Source organism: Oncorhynchus keta, chromosome 25 (assembly GCF_023373465.1).
Source record: "Oncorhynchus keta strain PuntledgeMale-10-30-2019 chromosome 25, Oket_V2, whole genome shotgun sequence".
Taxonomy (NCBI): Eukaryota; Metazoa; Chordata; class Actinopteri; order Salmoniformes; family Salmonidae; genus Oncorhynchus; species Oncorhynchus keta.
In genome coordinates, this window is record NC_068445.1 from 5,690,736 (window position 1) to 5,714,936 (window position 24,201).

General features: G+C 40.0%; 1 long non-coding RNA gene across 1 annotated transcript in view; it reads right to left on the reverse strand.

The window, feature by feature from the left end:
* Window positions 1–20,848, reverse strand: part of LOC118358033 (uncharacterized) — a 67,117-nt gene extending 46,269 nt beyond the window's left edge. Inside the window, exon 1 of the long non-coding RNA XR_004820405.2 lies at window positions 20,313–20,848. This is a non-coding gene — a long non-coding RNA (uncharacterized LOC118358033). The remainder of the gene's footprint in view (window positions 1–20,312) is intronic.
* Window positions 20,849–24,201: the final 3,353 nt, after the last annotated feature.

The window sequence follows — 24,201 nt, forward strand, 5'->3', positions numbered from 1 at the left end:
TTTGGGGACCCTATTTGATTGTTTTTATTCAATTCAGTTTGGTATGAGAACGGTAGCCCCTATCTGCAAAAGCAGGGTGTCTGCGGAAGCTGAGTATCTTGGCTATTGATCGGTGCCTTCAAATCTTTGGTATGACTTACTACCATATATGGGCATACACATTTATAAGGGCAGGCCGAGCCGATTACCTAATTTCAAGATGTCTGCTACTTACATTCTGGTTAGCATTGTAAAGCATAAACGGAATATACACAGAATACGTTGATACACACTGAAAGCCGGGACTTCACACATCATGAGTATAACTTATTTGTCTGCCTGTGACCTATCTTTATTGATCCCCAGCCCTGACAGTCAAAATGTTTATTTTACTAAACATTTTCACCAAACAGCAAACATCTTACAAGGTAAGCTTCGATTTGGTTTGTGTTTGTGTTATAGCTACATGGGGGGTGTCACGCCTTGGTCTTAGTATTTTGTGTCAGGCCAGGGTGTGACATGGGTTTATGTTGTTGTATTTCGTATTGGGGTTTTGTAATTATTGGGATTGCGGCTGAGTAGGAGTGTTGTATGGGCTTGGCTGCCTGAGGCGGTTCTCAATCAGAGTCAGGTGATTCTCGTTGTCTCTGATTGGGAACCGTATTTAGGTAGCCTGGGTTTCGCTTTGTATTTTGTGGGTGATTGTTCCTGTCTCTGTGTAGTTTCACCAGATAGGCTGTAATTAGGTTTCACGTTCCGTTTGTTGTTTTGTATTTGTATCAGTTATTTCATGTATCGCGATCATTTATTAAAGACATGAGTAACCACCATGCTGCATTTCGGTCCGACTCTCTTTCAACAAACGAAGAACGCCGTTACAGGGGGTGTCAAATGAATCCTTACGTTGGTAGGAACAAATCTTGCCTATTGCCAATGTTACCTGATGATGTATGACTTAATGGCAACATCGAATGTCCACTGAGTGACTATATCTTTGCGTGTCAAAAATATGATGTTGCCTGCTTACGTGTTGTAGGAATCCATATCCCCTGTTTGTCCCCTGACACCATGACAATGTTTGAGAGAGGTTGGTGTTGTAGAAACGTCGTTTTTATAGTGAACAATAACTTTTAGGCACTCACATTCGGACACTTTGGAGAGGTTGAAAGGACACTTGAATGTACCCTGGATAACCCATAACACCCCCACAATGTTTGAGTGAGGTTGATATGGTAGAAAATGTGTTTTTATACTGAGGAAATAGCATTTAGGGATTGCAAATATGTAATAGCACTGGAATTATCTCATTTACAGACATATGCCACTTTGGAGAAGTTTAGAGACACTTGGAAATGTCCCGTGACCACACCTGACACCACTTACTAAAACATCTGCTCATCTCTTGTTGTTAGGTCTATCAATCCCATAGTTTTTTCTGATATTGTTCACATGTTGTGGAAGCCATCTGATGTGTTTCCAGCTCTAGTCATCAATAATTCACTTATAGCTTGTCAATGAAATATGCTTTTTTGTGTGTGTATGCTTCAGCTTGTGTATTCTGAACTATGTACCTTCTATCTATCTTGTAAACATTTCATAACCTTCCAGATGTCTTCTTTCCAAATATACCAAGTTGTTGCATGTCAGAATCATGTAATTACACATGAATAGCAGTTACTTGTGGGTATGACTATTTAGGGGAAATCTACATTTCGCCATTACATTTAAGAGGTTTTGAAAGGGTAGGAAACACAAGTTTTTACTCACCAATGTAACAACACACTGTGGTCTAAAACGTAGTAACTTAGTTGTAGTCACGATCTGGTTACCTTTTAGTCCAAAGACAGTTATGTTTTTGGTTATTACATATGTATTAGCTCATTTCCGTATATCTTTTAAACTACCCACAATGCACTAGTTCTCCACCTTATACGGAGGATTTACTCTGCTACTGAGTCCGTATGCTAGCTCGGTAGTTAGCTCAAACTGGCTACTGCTAGCCACTACCCATGCTAACATGTAATTGCATTCCAGACTAAGTGTTGGCGGTAGTGAGCTACAACCCACCAATCACAGGAAGTGGGATGTAAACAAGAAGTGGGATGTAAACAATGTAAGGCCGTGCAGTATGCTCTTCAGACTTTATGGCGGTGTTATCTAGTTGGAACCCATTAGCACAGCAGGCTCTGGTGCCTTCTTCCCGTGGTCTCAAAACTAAAGAGAAAATCATACCTGCTTGCTCAAGTGTTCTAGTACCTCACTTTTTCTCCTTTTTGTTTTGTGAACTTTTCAGCATGTTATTTGTGATGTAAGCTATGGGAGTTTTGTAACGTTTTCCACAGTGGCTTACTGCTAGTGTGCTAGCTGACGGACATCTGGAATCTATCTATTTAGGATATCCCTGACTCTTCATCGACCCGTGAAGAGCCCACCTCCCCCTGGCTTTGGTAGCTAACTCAGACTGCATGCTTTTAAAAGTTTTACTATCCGATGGGCACAACCATCAATATGTAAGTCTCTGCTCTGACTTGTGGTTATGTTTTGGTTGTGTTATAGCTGGTCTCCAGTAGTTCAGCTCTAGCTTGCTGACTATAAGCAAGGTACGTGGCTAGGCTGGCTAGGCTAATAGCTATTTGGCTAAATAACTAATGTTAACTGGTCTGGCTAGCTTGCTAGGATAACTGCATATAACTAACATTAATTTATAGCTGGTTAGTTGGTGTAATGTATTTCCCAAACTTTGGTTTACTTGAATGTATCTGCAAGCTAGATGTTGATAGCACCTGGCTGACTCATGTAGTACTAACATAACATTAATAGGCTAGTAGGGCTAGCGTTAGCAGGCTAGTAGGGCTAACGTTAGCAGGCTAGTTGGCTATCAACCTTGCAAGTTTTTGCTTGATGGTTGGCAGAAACTATAATTGAAACTATGAGTGAGTCATGAGTGCAAACAATTTGGTTTAATTCGAAGTTATTCATTTTAAGTTATTTATGTTGGAGCTTACATTATAGGGAATAGGCTGGCTTGCCAAGTTCTCCATATTACATCGACCCTAGTAAAAAAAAAACATAATTCTTCGGAATTCTGATCGGTTTTATAACTCTAAAAATAAAAATGTGAGGTGTAACTTTGCATTGGAAATTGCGTATATTAATGCAAGTCCATATGTTACAAGTGGTTATGTTTATGCTACCTTCTCTTTGAGTGTGAAATATATTGAAACTGTTTGTTACCCGCCTTCCTTTTTCCTCCAGCATTGGGTAATAGAAAATGAGTGCTTTGATTCTTTGTTGTCTATATGTCTTATATATATTTTTTACATTTCTAACAACAATACATATAAGCATGAATAATATAGTTTTTTAGCATCTTTATTGCTGTTTGGAATATATACCGTGGGGAGCAAGTATTTGATACACTGCCGATTTTGCAACTTACAAAGCATGTAGAGGTCTGTAATTTTTATCATAGGTACACTTCAACTGTGAGAGACGGAATCTAAAAAAAATCTAGAAAATCACATTGTATGATTTTTAAGTAATTAATTTGCATTTTATTGCGTGACATAAGTATTTGATACATCAGAAAAACAGAACTTGGTATTTGGTACATAAACCTTTGTTTGCAATTACAGAGATCATACGTTTCCTGTAGTTCTTGACCAGGTTTGCACACACTGTAGCAGGGATTTTAGCCCACTCCTCCATACAGACCTTCTCCAGATCTTTCAGGTTTCGGGGCTGTCGCTGGGCAATACGGATTTTCAGCTCCCTCCACAGATTGTCTATTGGGTTCAGGTCTGGAGACTGGCTAGGCCACTCCAGGACCTTGAGATGCTTCTTACGGAGCCACTCCTTAGTTGCCCTGGCTGTGTGTTTCGGGTCGTTGTCATGCTGGAAGACCCAGCCACGACCCATCTTCAATGATCTTACTGAGGGAAGGAGGTTGTTGGCCAAGATCTTGCGATACATGGCCCCATCCATCCTCCCCTCAATACGGTGCAGTCGTCCTGTCCCCTTTGCAGAAAAGCATTCCCAAAGAATGATGTTTCCACCTCCATGCTTCACGGTTGGGATGGTGTTCTTGGGGCTGTACGCATCCTTCTTCTTCCTCCAAACACAGCGAGTGGAGTTTATACCAAAAAGCTCTATTTTTGTCTCATCAGACCACATGACCTTCTCCCATTCCTCCTCTGGATCATCCAGATGGTCATTGGCAAACTTCAGTAGGGCCTGGACATGCGCTGGCTTGAGCAGGGGGACCTAGCATGCGCTGCAGGATTTTAATCCATCACGGCGTAGTGTGTTACTAATGGTTTTCTTTGATACTGTGGTCCCAGCTCTCATCAGGTCATTGACGAGGTCCTGCCATGTAGTTCTGGGCTGATCCCTCACCTTCCTCATGATCATTGATGCCCCACGAGGTGAGATCTTGCATGCAGCCCCAGACAGAGGGTGATTGACCGTCATCTTGAACTTCTTCCATTTTCTAATAATTGCGCCAACAGTTGTTGCCTTCTCACCAAGCTGCTTGCCTATTGTCCTGTAGCCCATCCCAGCCTTGTACAGGTCTATAATTTTATCCCTGATGTCCTTACACAGTTCTCTGGTCTTGGCCATTGTGGAGAGGTTGACGTCTGTTTGATTGAGTGTGTGGACAGGTGTCTTTTATACAGGTAACGAGTTCAAACAGGTGCAGTTAATACAGGTAATGAGTGGAGAACAGGAGGGCTTCTTAAAGAAAAACTAACAGGTCTGTGAGAGCCGGAATTCTTACTGGTTGGTAGGTGATCAAATACTTATGTCATGCAATAAAATGCTAATTCATTACTTAAAAATCATTCAATGTGATTTTCCGGATCTTTGTTTTAGATTCCGTCTCTCACAGTTGAAGTGTACCTATGATAAAAAAATTACAGACCTCTACATGCTTTGTAAGTACGAAAACCTGCATAATCGGCAGCGTATCAAATACTTGTTCTCCCCACTGTAACTGTAGCTATGTTATTTCAGATATAAGGTGAAATTATGTTTTGTTTCTTTGATGTGTAGTGGTTGAGGCTAATGATAGCAGAAATGGGTTATGGCATATGGACGTGCTTTACTTACTTTGCAATGGCTTCCTGTCTTATCTTTGTATCATGGACTTTAGTAAATTAATCCATCTTTCGGTTTTGCTTTTGGCCTGCAAGCGAACTTTGCCAACACTTGAATTGTTTAAAAGAATTCCCAAGAGAGAATACAAATGTTCACATGCAATGTGATACAAATATCTTCTTTGGCTATAGCCAGGAATTTCCTTAAAAATGTAAAACTCTAATCCATTCAATATTAACAAATACAGTTCACACTTTGCCGGTGTGACAGTTACAGTCAATACAGTGTGGGAGACCAACATTGGAAAGCAAGACACGAGAAAATCACAAAGGTGACAGTAATCAAAGGACTAATGTATGCAAACGAGATGTTTGGCAGGCATGGCTGGTGATGCCGCTAATTGAATAATTGGCTTCAGAGCACCACACGCACCAACCACACTGCGTGTGTGCGTGTGTGTGTGTGTGTGTGTGTGTGTGTGTGTGTGTGTGTGTGTGTGTGTGTGTGTGTGTGTGTGTGTGTGTGTGTGTGTGTGTGTGTGTGTGTGTGTGTGTGTGCGCGCATGTGTGCGCCAGCGGACATTTTAGGTCTACCTTCCTCATGCGCTCACCACTGCCAAACGCCTTAAGATGGTGGCACCTTGAGGGAGAGAGACACCAGGCACCTCCTCCTCTCTCTCCTCCTCCTCTATCACAGGTCTTCACAACAACACTGGGCAGGCACCCCTCCCTAACCCCTGCCCTCCTAATAAATATTTAATTCCCCCTTTCTAATAAGGATATAAGGCGCCGGCTCTGGTGCCGGCTCTTGAAATTTGCATAAAAGGTCCAGATGCTAATGCAACTGTGGCGACTACTAGCAGTGCTTACTGCTCTATATGCAGCGTTGCCATCTTCCTAGACAAGCCAAGATCCCACATAATTGAATTGCGAAACAGTACACCGTATTCAATTGGCTCGCTGTATTCAAAACACATTAAGGTACCAAGGAGAACGACTGTCCTGTTTTAATTGTAGCAGCGCAACAGCTGTTTATGCGTATTTCATGTCTCCTATAACCCCCCACCATTGTAAAAACGGCAGAAAAAGTAGTTGGCATCATGCATTATATAAAACATTCTATACTTATTTGAGCCATACGAATTGGTAGGTGGGTACTACAACTATTGCTTAAAAATGTATAAATATGTTCACATTGAAAGACACTTTGAACGATTAATTATTAGATACTGAAAAATTACTGTATTTTCAGAGTATGTATGAGCAAATGAAAGAATGCAAGGGAAAATCTACAATTACATTGTGATCTACCACTGCCTTATCATACCAGAGCAAAATGATATATTTGGCAACATTTAAGGAAAAGTACAGTCAGTGTCACCATAATGTATGTCAGAACAGTAACGCACAAGGTGTCACTTTTGGTTATTTTTAATTAATTGAGAATGAATAATGCAGTAACATGAAATACATTATTTACAATCTTTCATCTTACTAGAGGATTCGAAGCATATTTCAGATGCAATTATTTATAGCAGGGGTATTTGCATAATCAAAAGCCATTGGAGCACAGAGATATCGAAAAGGAAAGGCAGGCAGTCAGCTTGGTTTAGCCGTATACTGTAAAGCTGCCATTCATGCGTATGCAGCCAGCCTAGCTATTGTTAACGCCAATGCTCACAACATCAGTCATATTAATCTTGTGGCCGCCAGAATTTCTGCTGCCTGTTGTTAGCATCAATGGCATTAGCCATTAAGATGACATAAGTGCAATGTAGCTAGCTAGCATTAGCATCTTTGTGGAAGTCTGCTGAACATTATATGGGATGGTTAGAGAGATATGTTGGAAAAATGCAAATCAACAAATGTTTACTATTTTGTCCTTTATATCTTTGAGCCTATATGTTTTTAAAATACGTATTTTATACATGTAGGCTACTGTATGTATTATCTACGCCCATTATCTGTGTGTAAGTAACAATGTGTGGTTATGAGACAAACTCAAATGTTTAATGTACGTTTGTAGGATGTTACTGTACAATAGGCTTTGTACCTCATTCATTTTAGTGCCCTTCAATTCATTCAATGTTTTGCTCAAGCAATACCATAATTATCAATGTCCCATTCACACTTCCCATTAACAAACAAACCCATCATAAAAACACATTTGGTGTGGGAGCTTACAGTACACTGACTGTCATTAATGTCCGATTAAGCCGAAAATTGATCCAGTCGTGTTCAGAAGGTAATGGCATGGACAGTGATACATGGAGGTAGCTAATGTACTGGTAGGAGTGAGACCATGTCTGTGACCACCTCCACGCAGGCTGCTAAAGGGAGGGGCACTGTATCAGAGCACAGTATGTCCACTGCTCCTCACAACGACGCTCAAGTGGCAATGCATGATTTCATTAAAAAGGGCCCAACCATGACATCCAACAATGGATTATTAGCCCATATTATGGCTGGTTGATCGTTTATGAGCAAGGATGCGGGAGGCTGACCGCATCCTTATAAATGGTGAACCAGTGGAAAGAGGAGTCAATAGATATTTGGTGTGTGTATGTGTGTGAGATGCCAAAAATCAGGAGATGCACTGAAAGGCACTGCAATGTCATATGTTTGATGCAGATTGAAACAGCTTCTACAGTGGCAAGGCTGTCGTCATTGTGTAAGATGAGCAGCCATACCTACTGATGTGGTTTACATAGCTTTGGTCACCCTGTGCACTGCTAATAATATCCATCACACCACTGTTAATGGAGAAGTCACCTGACAGGAAATGCAATGCAACACCTCAATGTGTGGGATGAATCTAAATTGAGCCCAGGAGACAAGAAGAGAGTGGCATTTTAGTCAGTTACACACACACACACACACACACACACACACAATAAAACCAGGAACCTGTCCTGCTCTAGCGGTGCTGATGCCGGCATGCACACCGTGAGCTCACCTCTCGTTGCCACGGCGACACCAACCAGAAGGAAAATCCTGGTGTGTGTGTGTGTGTGTGTGTGTGTGTGTGTGTGTGTGTGTGTGTGTGTGTGTGTGTGTGTGTGTGTGTGTGTGTGTGTGTGTGTGTGTGTGTGTGTGTGTGTGTGTGTGTGTGTGTGACAGATGCCTGAGCGGGAGTAAGGAGGGCCTGAGGAATTCACACAGCGCTAGGGCTTGTTTAAGCACTAGCGCCTCATTCAGTTACCAGGCCTTAGTTATTAGGGAAACACTAAACCGGCCCTTTCAATTATCAAGGCAATGACTTTAGCACGGCAGCCTGTTTATAATGGCTGGCCTGGGATTTGAAATTAGATTACTTAGAAATAGTCGGCCGACAAGGTGGAAAATAGATATTTACAAACACACACACACACACACACACACATATGTGTAGTATCATGATTATGTAGATTGAACATGTATGCACACAAACATATAGAAAATCACAGTCATGAACACACTTACAGGTATGACCACCACATTAAACACACACACAAACACCCACGCCTACTTTTATTTCCCAAAACATAAAAATGGGACAAACAGCTGAATTGGTGACTGGGTTCTATAAGTGGTGAAAAGCTAACTCAGTCTGAGGGTCCTCTGCTCATCAATGGTGGCGCTCCACCTCCATTGAATGCCCTGAATTCATTAGCCATCGAGCACAGATGGCGTCTGGCTGCTTGTCTCAAGTTCAAGTTCATGTCCAGAAGAGACAGAGAGAGACATGGTGAAGCCAGACAGAACAGACGCTACTGAGACACAACCATTGTTCCTCGTCTACAGGCATCTCCCAACGTCCTTGGGACCTGGACGAACGTTGAATAGTGCATTGGATCTGGTATGACCTGTCTCTGCTTGACATAGCTTGATATTTTAGCAAATCAAGCTGAAGGATTTGTGTGATGTTTTTCGTGCTTAAGTAAATGTTTACCACGACTATGTAACAGCTACAGACAAATTACAAAAAAAGGACGTGCTAGGTCTGAACACCCGTCCGTATGCAATTAAATCCCAGTATAAAACACATTGTGTTATGACAATACAATACTATAATATCAGATGCAACAACATGGTGACTATTTTAAATCCTTTGTCTAGCATAGAAATGACCCAGACGGACCTCATCATAAGGTCACTGCCTGCCAGATTGCACTTGTATTATTACAACATGAGCCCTCTGCACAGAAAGAAGGCACATAAAAAAAAACTGGCAAGCTGGGCTGGTGTAAAATATGCTGATTGCTCATCCAATGAATATGAAAAACCTGCCATGGTCGCCATGGTTATGTTACTCAGCCAATCACATGACAACAATGGCTGCAGAGGACTGTAAGTGTGGGTGGGGAGGGAGTGGACAGCAGAGCCAGAGTTACTGAGCAGAGGTGCTGTCACCACCCATCTCTATACACATAGTCAAATCACACGTCTATATTTCTCTGTGAAAATGGGTCTTTTGAAATGGATGGAAAGGCCTCTCCTCTCCTTCCCATACCCTGCCTGTATGGCAGTTTCATAAATAACCACATGTATCCTCAGAGCCAGGGGCAGACTGGCCATCTGGCATTTCAGGCAATTGTCAGATGGGCTGAACCATTTTTAGCTGAGTGGGCCTGTCTAACTAGGTTTTTTTTGTTGCACAAAATGATCATTATTTGGCTAATAATGTGGGCCTCAAGGGAAAATTGAGCCGTTGTGGAGGCCTTGAGGAAAAAAATGGGCCAGTGTGGGGACCTCAGCGAAAAGAAATTGGCCGGTGTATTAGAAATGCCAGGGCGGATTTCTGGTCCCAGTCCGCCCTTGCTCACAGCCACTCCAAGCACTTCCTACTGTGAGATACACTACTCAGCCAACAAAGATGAGCTCGAGAAAAAGTATGTAGGACTATCTGCTGTCGGGTATCAGATGAATTGTAGCTAAATATTCAGCTTGATAGAGTATTTACTATATTACCACAGACTCATGCATGATTTGGCAGTGTTCGCAAGAGGACAAAATATTAATTTGATATATACTAATGCTCTGGAGACAGTGCACGCCCAATGCAAACCGGTGCCAGCCAATATCACTGTTACAGTATGCACAGCAGGAATAGTGAGAGTGACTAAGAGAGAGAGATGCAAGTGTGACTTGCAACAGTTCCAGGCATGTGATACTGTTCTCTCTCCTGGCAACACTGGGCTACATCTAGCATTGCATTGTGATGCTGCACTTTTTGAGGAGAATGACTGGGGTTAACATCCTCTGTTTGATACAGTGCTACAATATGGGGAAACATAGTGTATGACAGCCTAGAAAGGACATGAAAGTAGGCTACTGCAAAGCAATAAGACACAAAATAAAAGACACAAACTAAAATAGGCTACCATATGATATAGCCTACTGGTTTTGTATTTCAGGCTAAATAAAAATAATTACACTGGATGAATAAAATGAGAATGTCTCCACCAATATCAATTGGAGGAGGAATAATTTGGTGAAATGGTAGACAATTTTTGGGGTCAAAAATATCAAATTGAATTTAGGTAAGTTTCACACCATAAAACATCTTCAGACTTCCAATGATGAAGAAATCTTTTCATTCAGTCTGTTTAGTGTAGTGGCCTTTTATACTGTGGCGAATCAACTGATTTATATTTGCTGGTTTTACTTACAGACTGCACGTTTTTCTTTCCACTGTGTTGACATTTAGTACGAAGCCTAAGTAGAAAGAGTAGAAAACAATGCAGCCATTCATGAGTCTAGATGGTGATTTCAATCGACTTAATCAGGGACAATGAAACTTGGTTATTCACTGCTTTCCCAAATTGTGTTCTCAAATAAAACATTTGGGCTAACGTATAATGACCCAGTATTGTATACACTCTTTGATAAGGGTCAGCACAAGACACACTAGTTTTGTCTGATGGTGTGAGAAAAGTCGGCCAGAGACCCTTTCAGCAAGACCGTGTTGAATTCAGCCACTGTGAGCCTATTTAACATTGAACTTGAATAATACCATGTGCACTAGCCTACCACTGCATACGCTGATGGTTTAGGCCTAGAACTCTGGGGCTTCCACATCAGCCTATCAATTAAAAATACATTTAGGCCAGCACTTGGGCAAATAAAAAAAAAATGCAATTTCATCAGTTAGGCTACAGCTAATCAATCTTTTAATAGGCTTTAAAGTAGTCATAAGACATTACACAATTTTACACACAAAAAAATGACATCCATATGAAAAGGTCTACTATTAATAATAATATACTATCTGAAATGTAAAAAAAAAAAGACAAAATAAAAATGTAGGCTATGACTCGATTAAAAGCAGTTTAAGAACAAGTGTAGATAATAAACATCCCCTCATCTCCAGACAATAGACCCTTGTAACATCCACGAAGAAAACAAACAAGCTAGGTTACAACTGACACCATACACAGAGGCTATTCTCAAATAGAAATAGATCTTGTTGGAATGCCATCATTTAGAAACAATGGTTTTTACAACTCTATTGGGTTGACAACAAAGCATTTCATGTTTATGGTGTTTGTAACATTCTATCCAACTGTGCTACCATCAATAAAGAAACAAGACAACTATCCCGCTAGTCACCATGTGCCTAATGCATGCCACGTGCTCCCTTGGTTGTTATAAACAAATCCACTGGTGGCTAATATAAGCCTAATGGCCTGTAGCCTATAGCTAATAGCATCCAACTTGCAGAATTACCAGGCCAGAAGCTATGCCTGCACTATTAAGCTATTTCTTTAAAACACATTTTATTTGGATGTACTATATATATCAGAATAAAATAAATATGTTGGCTTTAGCTAATTCTATAAACATTCATTTACATTAATAAGGGCATGTCTTGCAATTAAAGGTAAAAAAAATCCTGGTCAAGTTCAAATACAGCACATGGAGTGATATCATCTATTCAATTTGTCAGACTTCTCTAGGCCTTTATTGCATTGTCAAATTCATTCTCATGAGACAAACAATAGATCAGTGTTAGGGCGCTAGGCCGTTATAAGGCCTACAATTCCATAATTATATAACATCGTTGATTGGATGTATAAACGCGTCCAGGTTTAAGATAATTGGCAATGCATTACGCATTCAAAACCGTTACTACTCAAGTTTTGAGGCCGCGTCGGCTGGGTGGGAAACGTCTCCTCTTTCTATGGGGATGCAGATGAGTCTGGCGCACTTGACATCTTTTCATCACCCATGGACCCCCCAACCCCCGTTCCTGTCTGTCATATTCGGACTGAGCATGGCATTGCCACTTGCCCCGAGCGTGGGAATGGGAGCGTCCAGTCGTTCACATCTCCAGCACTGCGGTTAACGGAATCAATTAAGCAGGGCCGACCCCCACTTACACAAACCCCTCCCACCTCCCCATCCTTCTTAGCCTATACCCCAAACCCCCCTCTCCGTTTTTGTCAGCTCTGCATACGTTCTAATTATTGCTGTTTGGGATGCCAGCGCCGTTTCCTGGTTGGAGTCGATCATGCTGAAATAAAAAAAATGGGGAGGGCGCGCATCCTAAATGTCAATCTCATTCTCAATGCTATAGCCTACATTAGCCAAACAGATGGAGCATGCATTCTAGCCTAGGCTATATTCATTTGCCACATTTAATTATAGATAATAACGTATTTCAAGAATGAATATAGCAAGAAGCATGAACAAGATAGATACAAAATCAGAACTCTCACACTCTGAATCTGTCAAAGGCCTATAATAGCCTAAGCATATACTTAAAACGTGTGTGGGCGTGTGTGTGAATGCAACATTTACTCATGCTATGATTAGTTATAGTCTAGGCTACCTGAAGTTTTCAAAAGTAATTGCCTGCCACAAACATAAATAAGTAGTACATAAATACAACTATTTCACATTTCCAATAAGTGAAAATGTCCCGTCAATGCGAGCTGAAACAGCAATTATTTCAAATGTTAAGACTTTTTCAATAATATTTTAACGTCAGGTTATTATTTTGTGCATAGAGTAGGTTTATTGGTCTTGTTATTTCCAGTTTATATTTCCAAGGTCCTCGATGAGTCTGGAAGTAGTTTTTACTTTCGGTTATCTAGCTTTATGACGGCCATCACACTCATACAGCTAGATAACCAAAGATAACAACCCACTTCCCATTCTTCAAAAAATATTCCATAATAGTCTTCTTGTTCTCCGGGCGTTGGATTATGCACCTGCTTTCAGAAGTCGTCACCCATACTTTGAGGCAAATAAACCAACATATAGAAGTACACCTAATATTACTCCCATTCATAATCCTATTTTATTTCCATAAAGGCCACTTCTGTGGAACGAGTCCCCCAAACTTCCACACACCAGTTGTTAAAAAATAGAATATCCCAAAAATATAATATAATGTGTTTAGATTGTCATATTCAGATGACATCAGCCAACATTACTGAGTTGAAGTAAGGTGGAGAACTGTATGGTGCAGTCATCCTTGCACAGGCCCTGATTTGCAATGCAAATTAATTCAATTCCACAAAAGGCTCTTTCACCTATTAAATCGTTGTGGCAGGCGCAATAGATATCCTGTGAGGCCAGCAAAGAAGATACGGAGGAGGTGGAAAATCCGTTTCCTGGAGAAAGTGCGAAAATGACACAGGATAAACGTCGCGATTGTTTCGGAATATGGAGAAGACCTTGTATGTGACCAAAAAAAATCAAGTTGTCCGCACGTATCCAGCGTGCTAGACGAAAGAGATGCCGAGGACTCTAAGCCAAGGGTTCCGTTATGTTGGCTAGCCTCTGCCAACCGTCTGAAAGGAGTGGGAAAAGGGCCATCCCCAAGGAAAGGGGGGAAACGGGGAGGAGGGCTGGGCTTCCAATGCCAAAATCTGGACCAACCCGGCGAGGTCAAAGGCCTCAGACCACGGGAGTGTAAAAGTAATGATGATGATGTCATGAAAAATCACAGATGCACGCTGATATTCATGCACGAGCAAGTGGCAAATTCTCCTTGAGTCATTACCAAGGCACCGGAATAATTGCGTTTCCCGCTAGCGGTCTGCACGCGTTTTGTGGAATGACAAAAAAAAGGACGGAAAGACAAAATGATTGTGCTGTGGTATGAGCACAATCATCTTTATACATTTTTAAGCCAGTAAGGGTATAATAGCCAGCAGTTTAAACCACAAAATAAAAGAGCTCAAATCAATGGAGGACATATGGCAGCATTCCAGGGCTGAGTAGAGCATTGTCCTGTATTTTCGTCGCAGCTAGTACCGAGTAGGGTCTTTGCTGTAGCATGGAACTGGGCCAGGTTGATCGAATATACGGGTGTGAGAGAGAATGCGAGTCAAGCCACTTTCATTGACCCGATTTGATTCGAAATCCTATTGGCTTCATGTGTTTTTTCATCGTCGTGACCGATGTAAATGCTACAATGGTTTCCAGGTAGGCTATACTGGCGATGTCGCATTATCCAACACGCGTTCATTTTTCTACACAGTGACACACCTAAAACGTTTAATCTTGTCTGTATCAAGCATTCAATAATTATATATTAATATATGTATCAGACTTAGTAGGACATATAAAGATTCAATAACCTAACTATTAACGATATGTGTTCATGCGCCCGGACGTTTTTTAAATATTTATTTATTTTTAATATGAGCTTGGGATGTATGCCAGGGCTATTACCCATACTATAAGGTAGGTTACTGTATACGTAATGTTAGCAAGAATTCTCAAAATTTGGCACAAAAAAAAGCAAGATAATTGTGTGCTTTGTGTGTGTCTCTGTGTGTGTGCGTGTGTGTCAATTGAGAGAGAGCGCGAGAGGAGGGCGAAAGCAGTGAGGTCCAATCAAGGTATTGGGCTACATGATACACCAATATTGCGATTAATAGGCCAACTAAACAAGATCGATATTTCCGTGCTATACTAATTGTGGTTCCAAACTTGGCTTATTTTAACAAGGCAGAGATGATCCGCACAAAATGTGACTTTGTAGTCCCTTTTCAGGCTTATTTAATTATCTGTATTTTACAAACAACGGGTAGGCCTAATTAACTGCATATACACCCTATAGCCTACGATATTGCCTAATCTTTGCACGTTAACTGAAATGTTTTGCGTTTCCGTCTATATCACGACATGCACCTGTTCACTTGTGTTTTTGCTGCGCGCTATATTAATGTATTGGCCCTATTGAAACATGTCGTTCGGGTGATAACATGAAAGGCCCAAATAGGTTGGAAGGCATCCAATTGCTCAGCCAAAACACTTCTAAATTCAACGTTTATATGATCACGACACCCGGCCCTGTGCAATTATTAAGCCCAGTTATGGAACGCGGTTCAAATCTGACTGCAAGTTAAAGTATTCATAAGTGGTAGCCTTGATATTAAAATTCATTCGAAGTGACACCGGTTGATCCAACTGACAGAGATCCCATTGGAAGGCTAATGAACTAATACAATGTCCCTCCAAGAATGCGCCATGCACGACTCTGTCCAATTCTGTATCATTTCAGAGTCACCCATTTATTAAAGTAAATTTTTAAATACTTTTTAATCATGTATTTGCAAGTTAGGGTAAACCCTAAGTTCTGAACATAGGTAACACAGGCCTCAACCACTCATTTGTTGTATCATACAACCCTACATAGGCCTACAATTTTAACAGTAGGCTACCAAAGTGATATATTCAGTTAAGTGAAATTTCCCAATGGTTCTGACATAATATTATAATCTATATGACTACTATTTCTCAATTTCAACAGAAGTGAGTTTTAAACATAAAAAGCAAGCATTTCTCCCACCTTGGCCTTTTTGCGCGCCATACAGCATGGAACATTTGCCCTGCAACATATAGACTAGCCTGCAACCGTGATCCTATACTGTAGGATTTATATGTTGTCATTCTATCACTTTAAACATCAGTAATGCCTCGATTATGCTACACAGAGTATGTTATTTCGGTACCCAATTTATGACAGTATACCGTGAATGTCTGGCACTGTATAACACTGTGTGACATTCTAATAGACCATCTGTATAATATTGACTGGTTTTTATACAGTATGTAGGCTAAATAAACTCATTCAAACCATTAAGTTTTACTTTGTAAATAGTGTTTTTCTTTTATTTATTTATTTTATTGAGTTCTCGTGCTCATTAAAGGGGCAATCAAACAAGTTCAAACAATGACACAGTTGCCAACCCACCACTGTGTTGGTAAATAGCTGGGGTATGTGGCTGGAGCTCTCAAATTCATAGACAGAGCAATGCATGCAAAGACTGACGATCCATGATAATCACAATTATGGTTATACATTAAGTTATTTACAAACAATGTAGTTAAACAAGCTTATATGTTGGTCTTTATGGGACTACGACAGTTGAATTAAGCTCATTAGGCAATTATAATGTATATTCTTCAAGAATCAATAAGTATAATTCATTCATTTTAAAAGTAAAAAAAAAAGATGTGACAATCGCAAACTGTCCCTTTAAGGATGGGAGCAGTAAGTAGGTTAACTAACTGTACACAAAACCCCATAAGTACTTTTTCACAACTAACCCAACAACCGAGACTGGTCTGCACCATAGGCGTGAAATGAAGTATTGTTTACACCATACGATACGGAGGTAGCCTACTCAATTTTCATCATGAGTCGATATGCAACCCAATCTTTACGCATACGCTGTAGCCTACATTCAATTTTACCCGGCATAGCACACCCTAAACTGATGTTCGGAGCAATTGAAGGCATTCTCCGCTGGCCGTTTTGACTTATTGCACAAACCATCTACCAATAATTGAACGTGTCATTGCGCTAAGTCTGCACTTTGGCTCAATGAATGGAGAGGCGTTGGCTACTTTTGCACTGTGCTTGTGACTGTGGTTGCGACAAGCTCATGCAAACAGTCTGAACAATGCTCAAGAGTTTTCGTCATGATTATTTATTTCGCCGAATTAAGTAGGCCTACAACATCTCCAAATGTGACTAAATGTATTTAAGTGCCAGGGAAGAGCACTACAGCCCTACGAAGCGGTATGAACTGCAACTGCTCAAATATATATATATATATATGAAAGTTAATCGTTGCCTACATGGTCCTCTTCAGCTAAAACAAATCATCTTTATACATTACGTCCACTAGCCAATAAGAACCAATGAATATAGTCTAGTATTCACCGAGTCATTCAACTTTACTGTAACTTTTACGCACATCAAGCTACATAAACTTTACGCACGGTAAAGGGATTATCACCAAAATTGAACTTACTTCCTCAAATTGCGCAAGAAGCATCACAGCAATCAGACACAGAAATCAGAAATTATCCCAGATAGGAGATATGTTCTGTGGGATCCGGTGGACAGTCCCCCAAATATCCAGCCGTCCTCCGCCATCACTTAATTTAAAATTGCCGCTAATACTCAGTTCATTATGCGTGCTTCAGTTGCTCTGAGTAAAAGCCTGGGCATATTCCAAGCACATGATAGAGGGAGGGGAGAGGGAGAGGGAGACCGAACTTTCCCATAACGTCTGCGGCACCAAATAGAAAGTGCACAGTTGAAGCTGTGAGAGTCTGCAAGTTCTTTTTGTGTGTGTGTGTGTGTGTGTGTGGGGGGGTCCATCCTTTCTCTGTGAGAAAGGACGTGCTCTGAAATTCAAACAAGTTCTCTCGCTCTGTTGTTGGGCACGAACTGAAGAGGCATTGTTCGTCTTTTGGCCTGGACTCCTCCATTCCCAGACCAGGTTACGGAGTGATGGCGGTCGGTAATGAATTTGCTGCAGGCCCTCCTTTAACGCGTTATGACAAACGGAGCATACTTACAGTCGTTCAGACAAAAGCGTGAACATAATGTGTTTGATACAATCCCAAACCAAGACTGAAGGAGGCCAGTAATACATCATAGTCTTTGTGGGAAAAACATTTTATAATTCCACTCAAAATGTTTTTGGTCGGTCCTTTTGCCTTCACCTAAGCATTTAGTTCATTTGTATACACCCCCCTCCCACGCACACACACACACACACACACAAACACACACACACCGTGATGAGAGGCTTTATACAATGTAAAAATGATGTACCAATTGAACTTGTGATAAATTAATTTCAGAAGACCGCAAAAAGTAGTTAGCTATAAAGATGGAAGCAATGTGTGGCCCTAACTTCTTCTTTAGCCTGTGTTGTGCAAGCAGAGGCGTAGTGCCCATAGGGGGCACACAGACCCCCTCAGATGTGTCCCAGCAATTTTATGAAGTTGGCTTCAGCTAGCCCAGATCCCAATCTTCCAACCTCATAACTAGCTCCTGTACCATGAAGACATTTCAGCCTACCAATCAAGTTAGATAGCTTGTCTAACTATCTTAGCTGGCCTGTCTACTTGCAAGGTTGGTAGACTTTAAAAAAGCAAGCAATTACTAAAAGTACTCAATAAGACTCACATTCCTTTGAATCTTTTACCAAGATTTTAGCAGATATGCAGAGAAGCACATGTAGTTTCTTTAAAATAACCACCAGTCAGTAGGATACTTACAGCTCAAGAGGTATGCTTAGATATACAGAAAAATATACATTTTTTTATAAAGAATTAAGCATAGTGATGATGTCTCTAGATTACAGGAAAAAAAGCTATTTCAAGTGTTTGACAAATGCTACATTATCTAACTTCCACCCCCCTGCCATCCTCAGGTACTTTGTGCCCCCTTAGATTGTGGGGGTGCATGACACCCCTGTGTGCAAGGACCATGTGCCATGATATGCTTGGGCTGTTACATATCTAGCCTATAGACAATGGAAATATTGGTATTGTTACTAACAAGTTACAATAGGTAATACAGGTAATGTAATGAATTGCAATTCTTATTGTTATTAGTATTATTACTACAACTATTATCACCTATTTGTTATTACACTATCAACATAGCTATGCTTATTACAGGTTCAAATGCCTTGTTAATAGTTTGGAGGAGATAAAGTATGTCCTTTTTTTGTGAAACACTACATTTATATCAGGGCAAAGTAATTTCCTACAGCTCTCTTTCTTTGTATTTTCCCTGTTTAATTGCAGGCATATCCATGTGATTTAACCAGATTCACGTTTTGGTTTAACAGCGAGGTCACGTTCAATGACGTAGACAAGCATATAATCTACGTGCCGCCATATTTAAATACATCAAGGAAATTAGTGCATCAAAATATGCAAATCCAGTTTACATAGTCTGTCTAGCCGCTGCCAGAGCAATTTCCCCCAACCGGTTCTTGGGTATTTGATTACCGTTTGGAAAGCGAACATTGTCCTGTTTGTTTTTGACAAAGCTCCGATGGTGTGTGAGCGGGTGTGCTTTGGAGACATCAAGTGAAGAAACCAAGGGTTCTGCGTGGGAAATCCCCCATGCATAATGAGATGAGCCACTCTGCCATTCTCAATGCACCGATGCTGTTGGTTCCAGCGTGCGTATTATTTTTTTTGTATTGTTGCATATGTAAAAGGTAGATTTGCATTGCTTTACTTTTCTATATTCTTCGTTTTCCATGCTATTACTTTTGGTTTAGGTTGTAGTGATTGCAATAGATATTTATGGATGATGACGCGCAACCAAAAAGCGTTAACCAACAGTATTTCGAATTTCACATAGCCTATCAGCTGAAAAAAAGGATTATTCCGAAAATAATGGGTTAAAATATGGCAATAGGCCTATAGAAAGTTTGTTAGTTGACTAATTATGTACAACTGTAAAATATAATAGTATCATTGTTCTCGACAGAAATATGTATAAGATTCTAATGGCCAAACAATAGAAGAAGGGATTCAGTGCTATAATAATGCTGAGGATCCTGGACCTTTATTTAGCCTATATTCCAGGAAAGGTGCTCGAGATTGTGCTTTACAACAACAACAAAAATATATAGCATACATGTAGCCTATGGTCATTTGAATAATCTGAATAATGTTAAGTGTTAACCCACCTTAGAGTATGTTTCTCTATTGGCTATGTAAAGGCGACATTTCCTCTGTATTGGCTAATGATGCGCACACAGGCCGCATTTGTGGGAGCGCGTGAGCACATACACACTGAATGAAACACTGACTTATTGTCTTGAAGTAGCTAATTGTTGAATTTTTAGTAGACATGATCGTTTTTTAAATCACAAACAATGATTGGTTTAGAATGAGCGTTTTGCTTTATAAAATCGAATTGCAACACATTATATATAGTAGGCTAGGCTAAATGACATACGTTTAACTTACCCTTGTATTTTACACCACCATTCAAATCTTCCTGCTGGGCTATGAACGCGCTCTCAATCAAGTCGTCGCCAATTTCCCAGCCCAATTTATTTGTGCGAGCTGTTGGGAGATTCCGTAGTCCCTACTCGTAACTCAGCCTCCTCGTCAAGTGAACCTTTTTTCCCCGAACTGCTCCTCTTATGTGTCACCCAATAGAAGTGGTCAGACGGGCACACGTAAAGATTTTTCCCTCCAAACAGGGTACATGCTGTCATCGACCTGCAAGTTGTTTGTTTTGACAAACACGCATGGGGTTTGCATGCATAGGCTACAGCATTCTAAGATTATTGCACATCAATTGCTCTTGCCACTTGTAAAACCAAACCACACTTTTTCGAATTTGTAACATGGAATAGTGTGACGCACTTTAACCAATATGTCAAGTGAGGCATGTCAGCTATGTGAACTAGATAAATATGCAGTTCCAATCACTCTGTAGCACCTATTGACGGTTAGGTTAAAGCAAGATACAGACCCAAACAAGGTCTACAGCAAAGTGTAATAAAAAGAGATCTGCGTGAACATAAACACATTTTTTTTTTTACAAACGCAATGACGTATTAATAATTTGCATTTGAATTGTCCCGGATATTTCAAAATAGATAGCCATTGCACTTATTATATCAGTGACATATGTAACAGGGACGAATTTGACGATAGAGAAGAAACTGCGACATTTGCCCAATTAGGCTATAGGCTATATGGCTTGCTTTTCTGCAAACAATAGCAAAATATACAAACTATTATAATCTTAATGTGGTCATCAATCAATTATCGAATACATATTTATGCCTGCCACAGACTTCATATTGGAACTAGATCATTGGTAATACACCGACTGGTGATACCCGTCATCCATATCGTGGTCAACATGGACTGTCCTCATTACATATCTCTACATACGTTTAATGAAACATGCACGGTCAGCCTATAATGAGAATGAGAGGACAATCGTTTCTAGTCACACGGTCTCTTTTACATCTTACCCCTTCCAGTCATATGGCGAATAACCAATTATTGATATATTTTCGCCTGCTTTCAAATGTAGGAATAAGTTACGATTTTGCAGTTCATGCTCTCAGTTTCGAACAAAACTCATAAATAGGCCTACAACGTAAACGCGTCCTTTATTGTAAATGATCTTTAAATCTTTAGAAAAAAAAGACATCTTCAAGCATCTCACCATGACGAAACAGGCCTTGGATAAGAAGAGCCAATAGTTCCTTGGTGCGTGTGTGTGCGCGCGAGCGTGTGTGAGTGTGTGAGACACAGAGAGACAGAGAGAGAGAGTGGTTGAGTGCGTGCCTTTGTGCAATTTGATTTATGATTAAAAACATGTGTAGGGCTATACAATATATATATATATACAAAATGTGAGTTATATAGTTTCAACGTCGCTGCAACTTAACGTCAACCAGAAAAACAAATAGTCTATTATTATTTATATTTGCATTATGATTATTGTGATTCTGATTTTGATTATCACAAGTGTTTCAGTAGGCTATTATTTATTTAGTTATTACTATTAAACCCAGGCATAGGCTACTCTGTTTTATCAGTATAGGCCACCTGAATTCGACATTGATTAACAAAATATGTCCAGCGTCATTATTTAGCTAAAACTAATCGATAGTTACCAGGCTGATTGAGATTTGTGGCTTTGATGATACAGCATCTGTGAATATTGGTGTCTGTTGAGATAGGCTAGAGGTTTGGACTGAGGATGGGAGTGTATGTACTATGCACCTTAGCTAATAAACGGCGACATCTAGTGGTTACTGTGGAGAAAGTATCACGTGCCACGTAGTTATATTGAGGGTCACCAGTTTTTGGAACGTTTCGATTATTTCTCGTTTAGGAACAAACGAGATCACGTCAGCAAAAGGTCATGCAAACCACAAAGTCGGTAGCCTAAATAACGAACGAATTATTACAAAAATAATGCCTATGGATTGACAAAAGACCATACACGTCTAAAAGAAAGCGATGTCTAGCCAATAACACACCCTTCAAATTTTACATTAGGTAGAATGTTTTTTCTTCCTAAATTGAAGGGTAAATACAACGAACGTGTTTTGAAATAAACTGCAATGGAATTGCATAGCCTGCTATTCCTCAATTTAATTGTCATTCGTCTTCTCATATGTCTGATTTTGAGCCATATGCCTATGCTTTCATTGAATTTATTTCTAAACATGGCTCTGTGTTTGCATACTATTATTATTAGGATATGCTATTCTTCGATTTAACACGCTTTGAATTAGCCTACAATTATTTTTCTGTCCTGTGATGTATTTTTTACAATTTCAATTAATGGCGAAGTATCAATGAACTGTCTAAAATAACAACAGTACACTTCTTTCAGCATTGCATGCACTAGGGTCAATTGATTTTATTCGATTCGTTATTCCGGTGAGTAACATTTTAATTAGCTTACATATATATAAAGTGAAAGTAATTCCACATTTTATACATCGGATCTTCTCGCTCTTGTTTATCATATGAAGAAAAATGCTTATTTTAGCTCTTGACTTGAGCGGCTGTGTTTGCCTTTCCAACTTGCTCTCCTTGCACCACTGCACACGCTGTGGCCGCAGCAATCCCGGTTCGAATCTAGGTCACGGCAGTTTTTATGTTACATAATCCATGTGCTTTCAATATCGAATTATCTTATATGATTTCACTCAGTCTTGATTCATGTGAATTTAACGAGGTTACCTATTCAATGTACTAAAACAAATAAATAGGTTATGACGCAATGGGATTCAAATAGGCTTACCTCTGGATCTGTCCTTGTTTTTTTAATTGATACATTCGATTTATGATAGCATGTTATTGTATTATTGTAGCCTACTCTAAGAGTTTATATTATGAAAAGTGGGGAGAAAAGAAATACATGGCGATTGGGGGCGCAGTTGACAGGAATAGTTGCTTGTAGCAATACTTTCCCACTGGGCACAGACCTCAGTTCAACGTCCAGTTTTGATTTACATTTGGTTGGATTAACTCATGTAAATTCAGCGCGATATCAACAAAAAATGTCACCCTTTCATTGGATGTAGGGTAAAAGTTGGATGAAAAAATACGAAATTCTCTCAATCCAATCAGTTTTCCACGTTCATTCAATATCATCACGTTTTTTTTATGTTGTTGAAATGACATGGAAATAACTTTGATTCAACCAGTTTTTGCCTAGTCGGTTGCGCAATTGTATTTCAACTGTTTTGTCCAAATGTCATTTAAGTTTAGTTCTCTGCTTCAAATTGCGCACAGGTTGCTTAATCGTTTTGTAGCAAATAGCCCAATGACTCTTTCCCAGGTATTGGTTTCACATGTTTCAAATGTCACACATTTGCATCCATTTTAGATCTAGTTTTTCAGGATAAACCCGCCCCCCACACACACATTAATTCTACCAGTTAATTCATCTTCAGCTAAAATGTGTCTTCCTGAAATGTCTTGTTCTTGATATCAAGTTTTCCCCAACCATTTATGGACATATGTTCTTGTTTGTCAGGCTGATAGGTAAAGGGTGAAATCGTACATTATTAAGCTACACCAGGACAATTGAAGGTTCGAGCGGCCTATACTAGTCTACAACCGTTCCACAACCATAATAGCTACAATCATTCTCAATGTAAGACGAACATGATGAAGCACCTTCAATACATGTTTTTTCTTCTTCTTTGAATGAACTGCTCACGCTGTCTGGGATTTGTAGTACTCTGTGACCGTTGTTCCATTGAGTTTGATGGGGGAATTATTATCAGTTTTTCCCGAAATTTGGATAATGCATTTTTTTTTATTGTATATGCTCAGAATAAATGTATGTTTACTGGCAAAATGTATC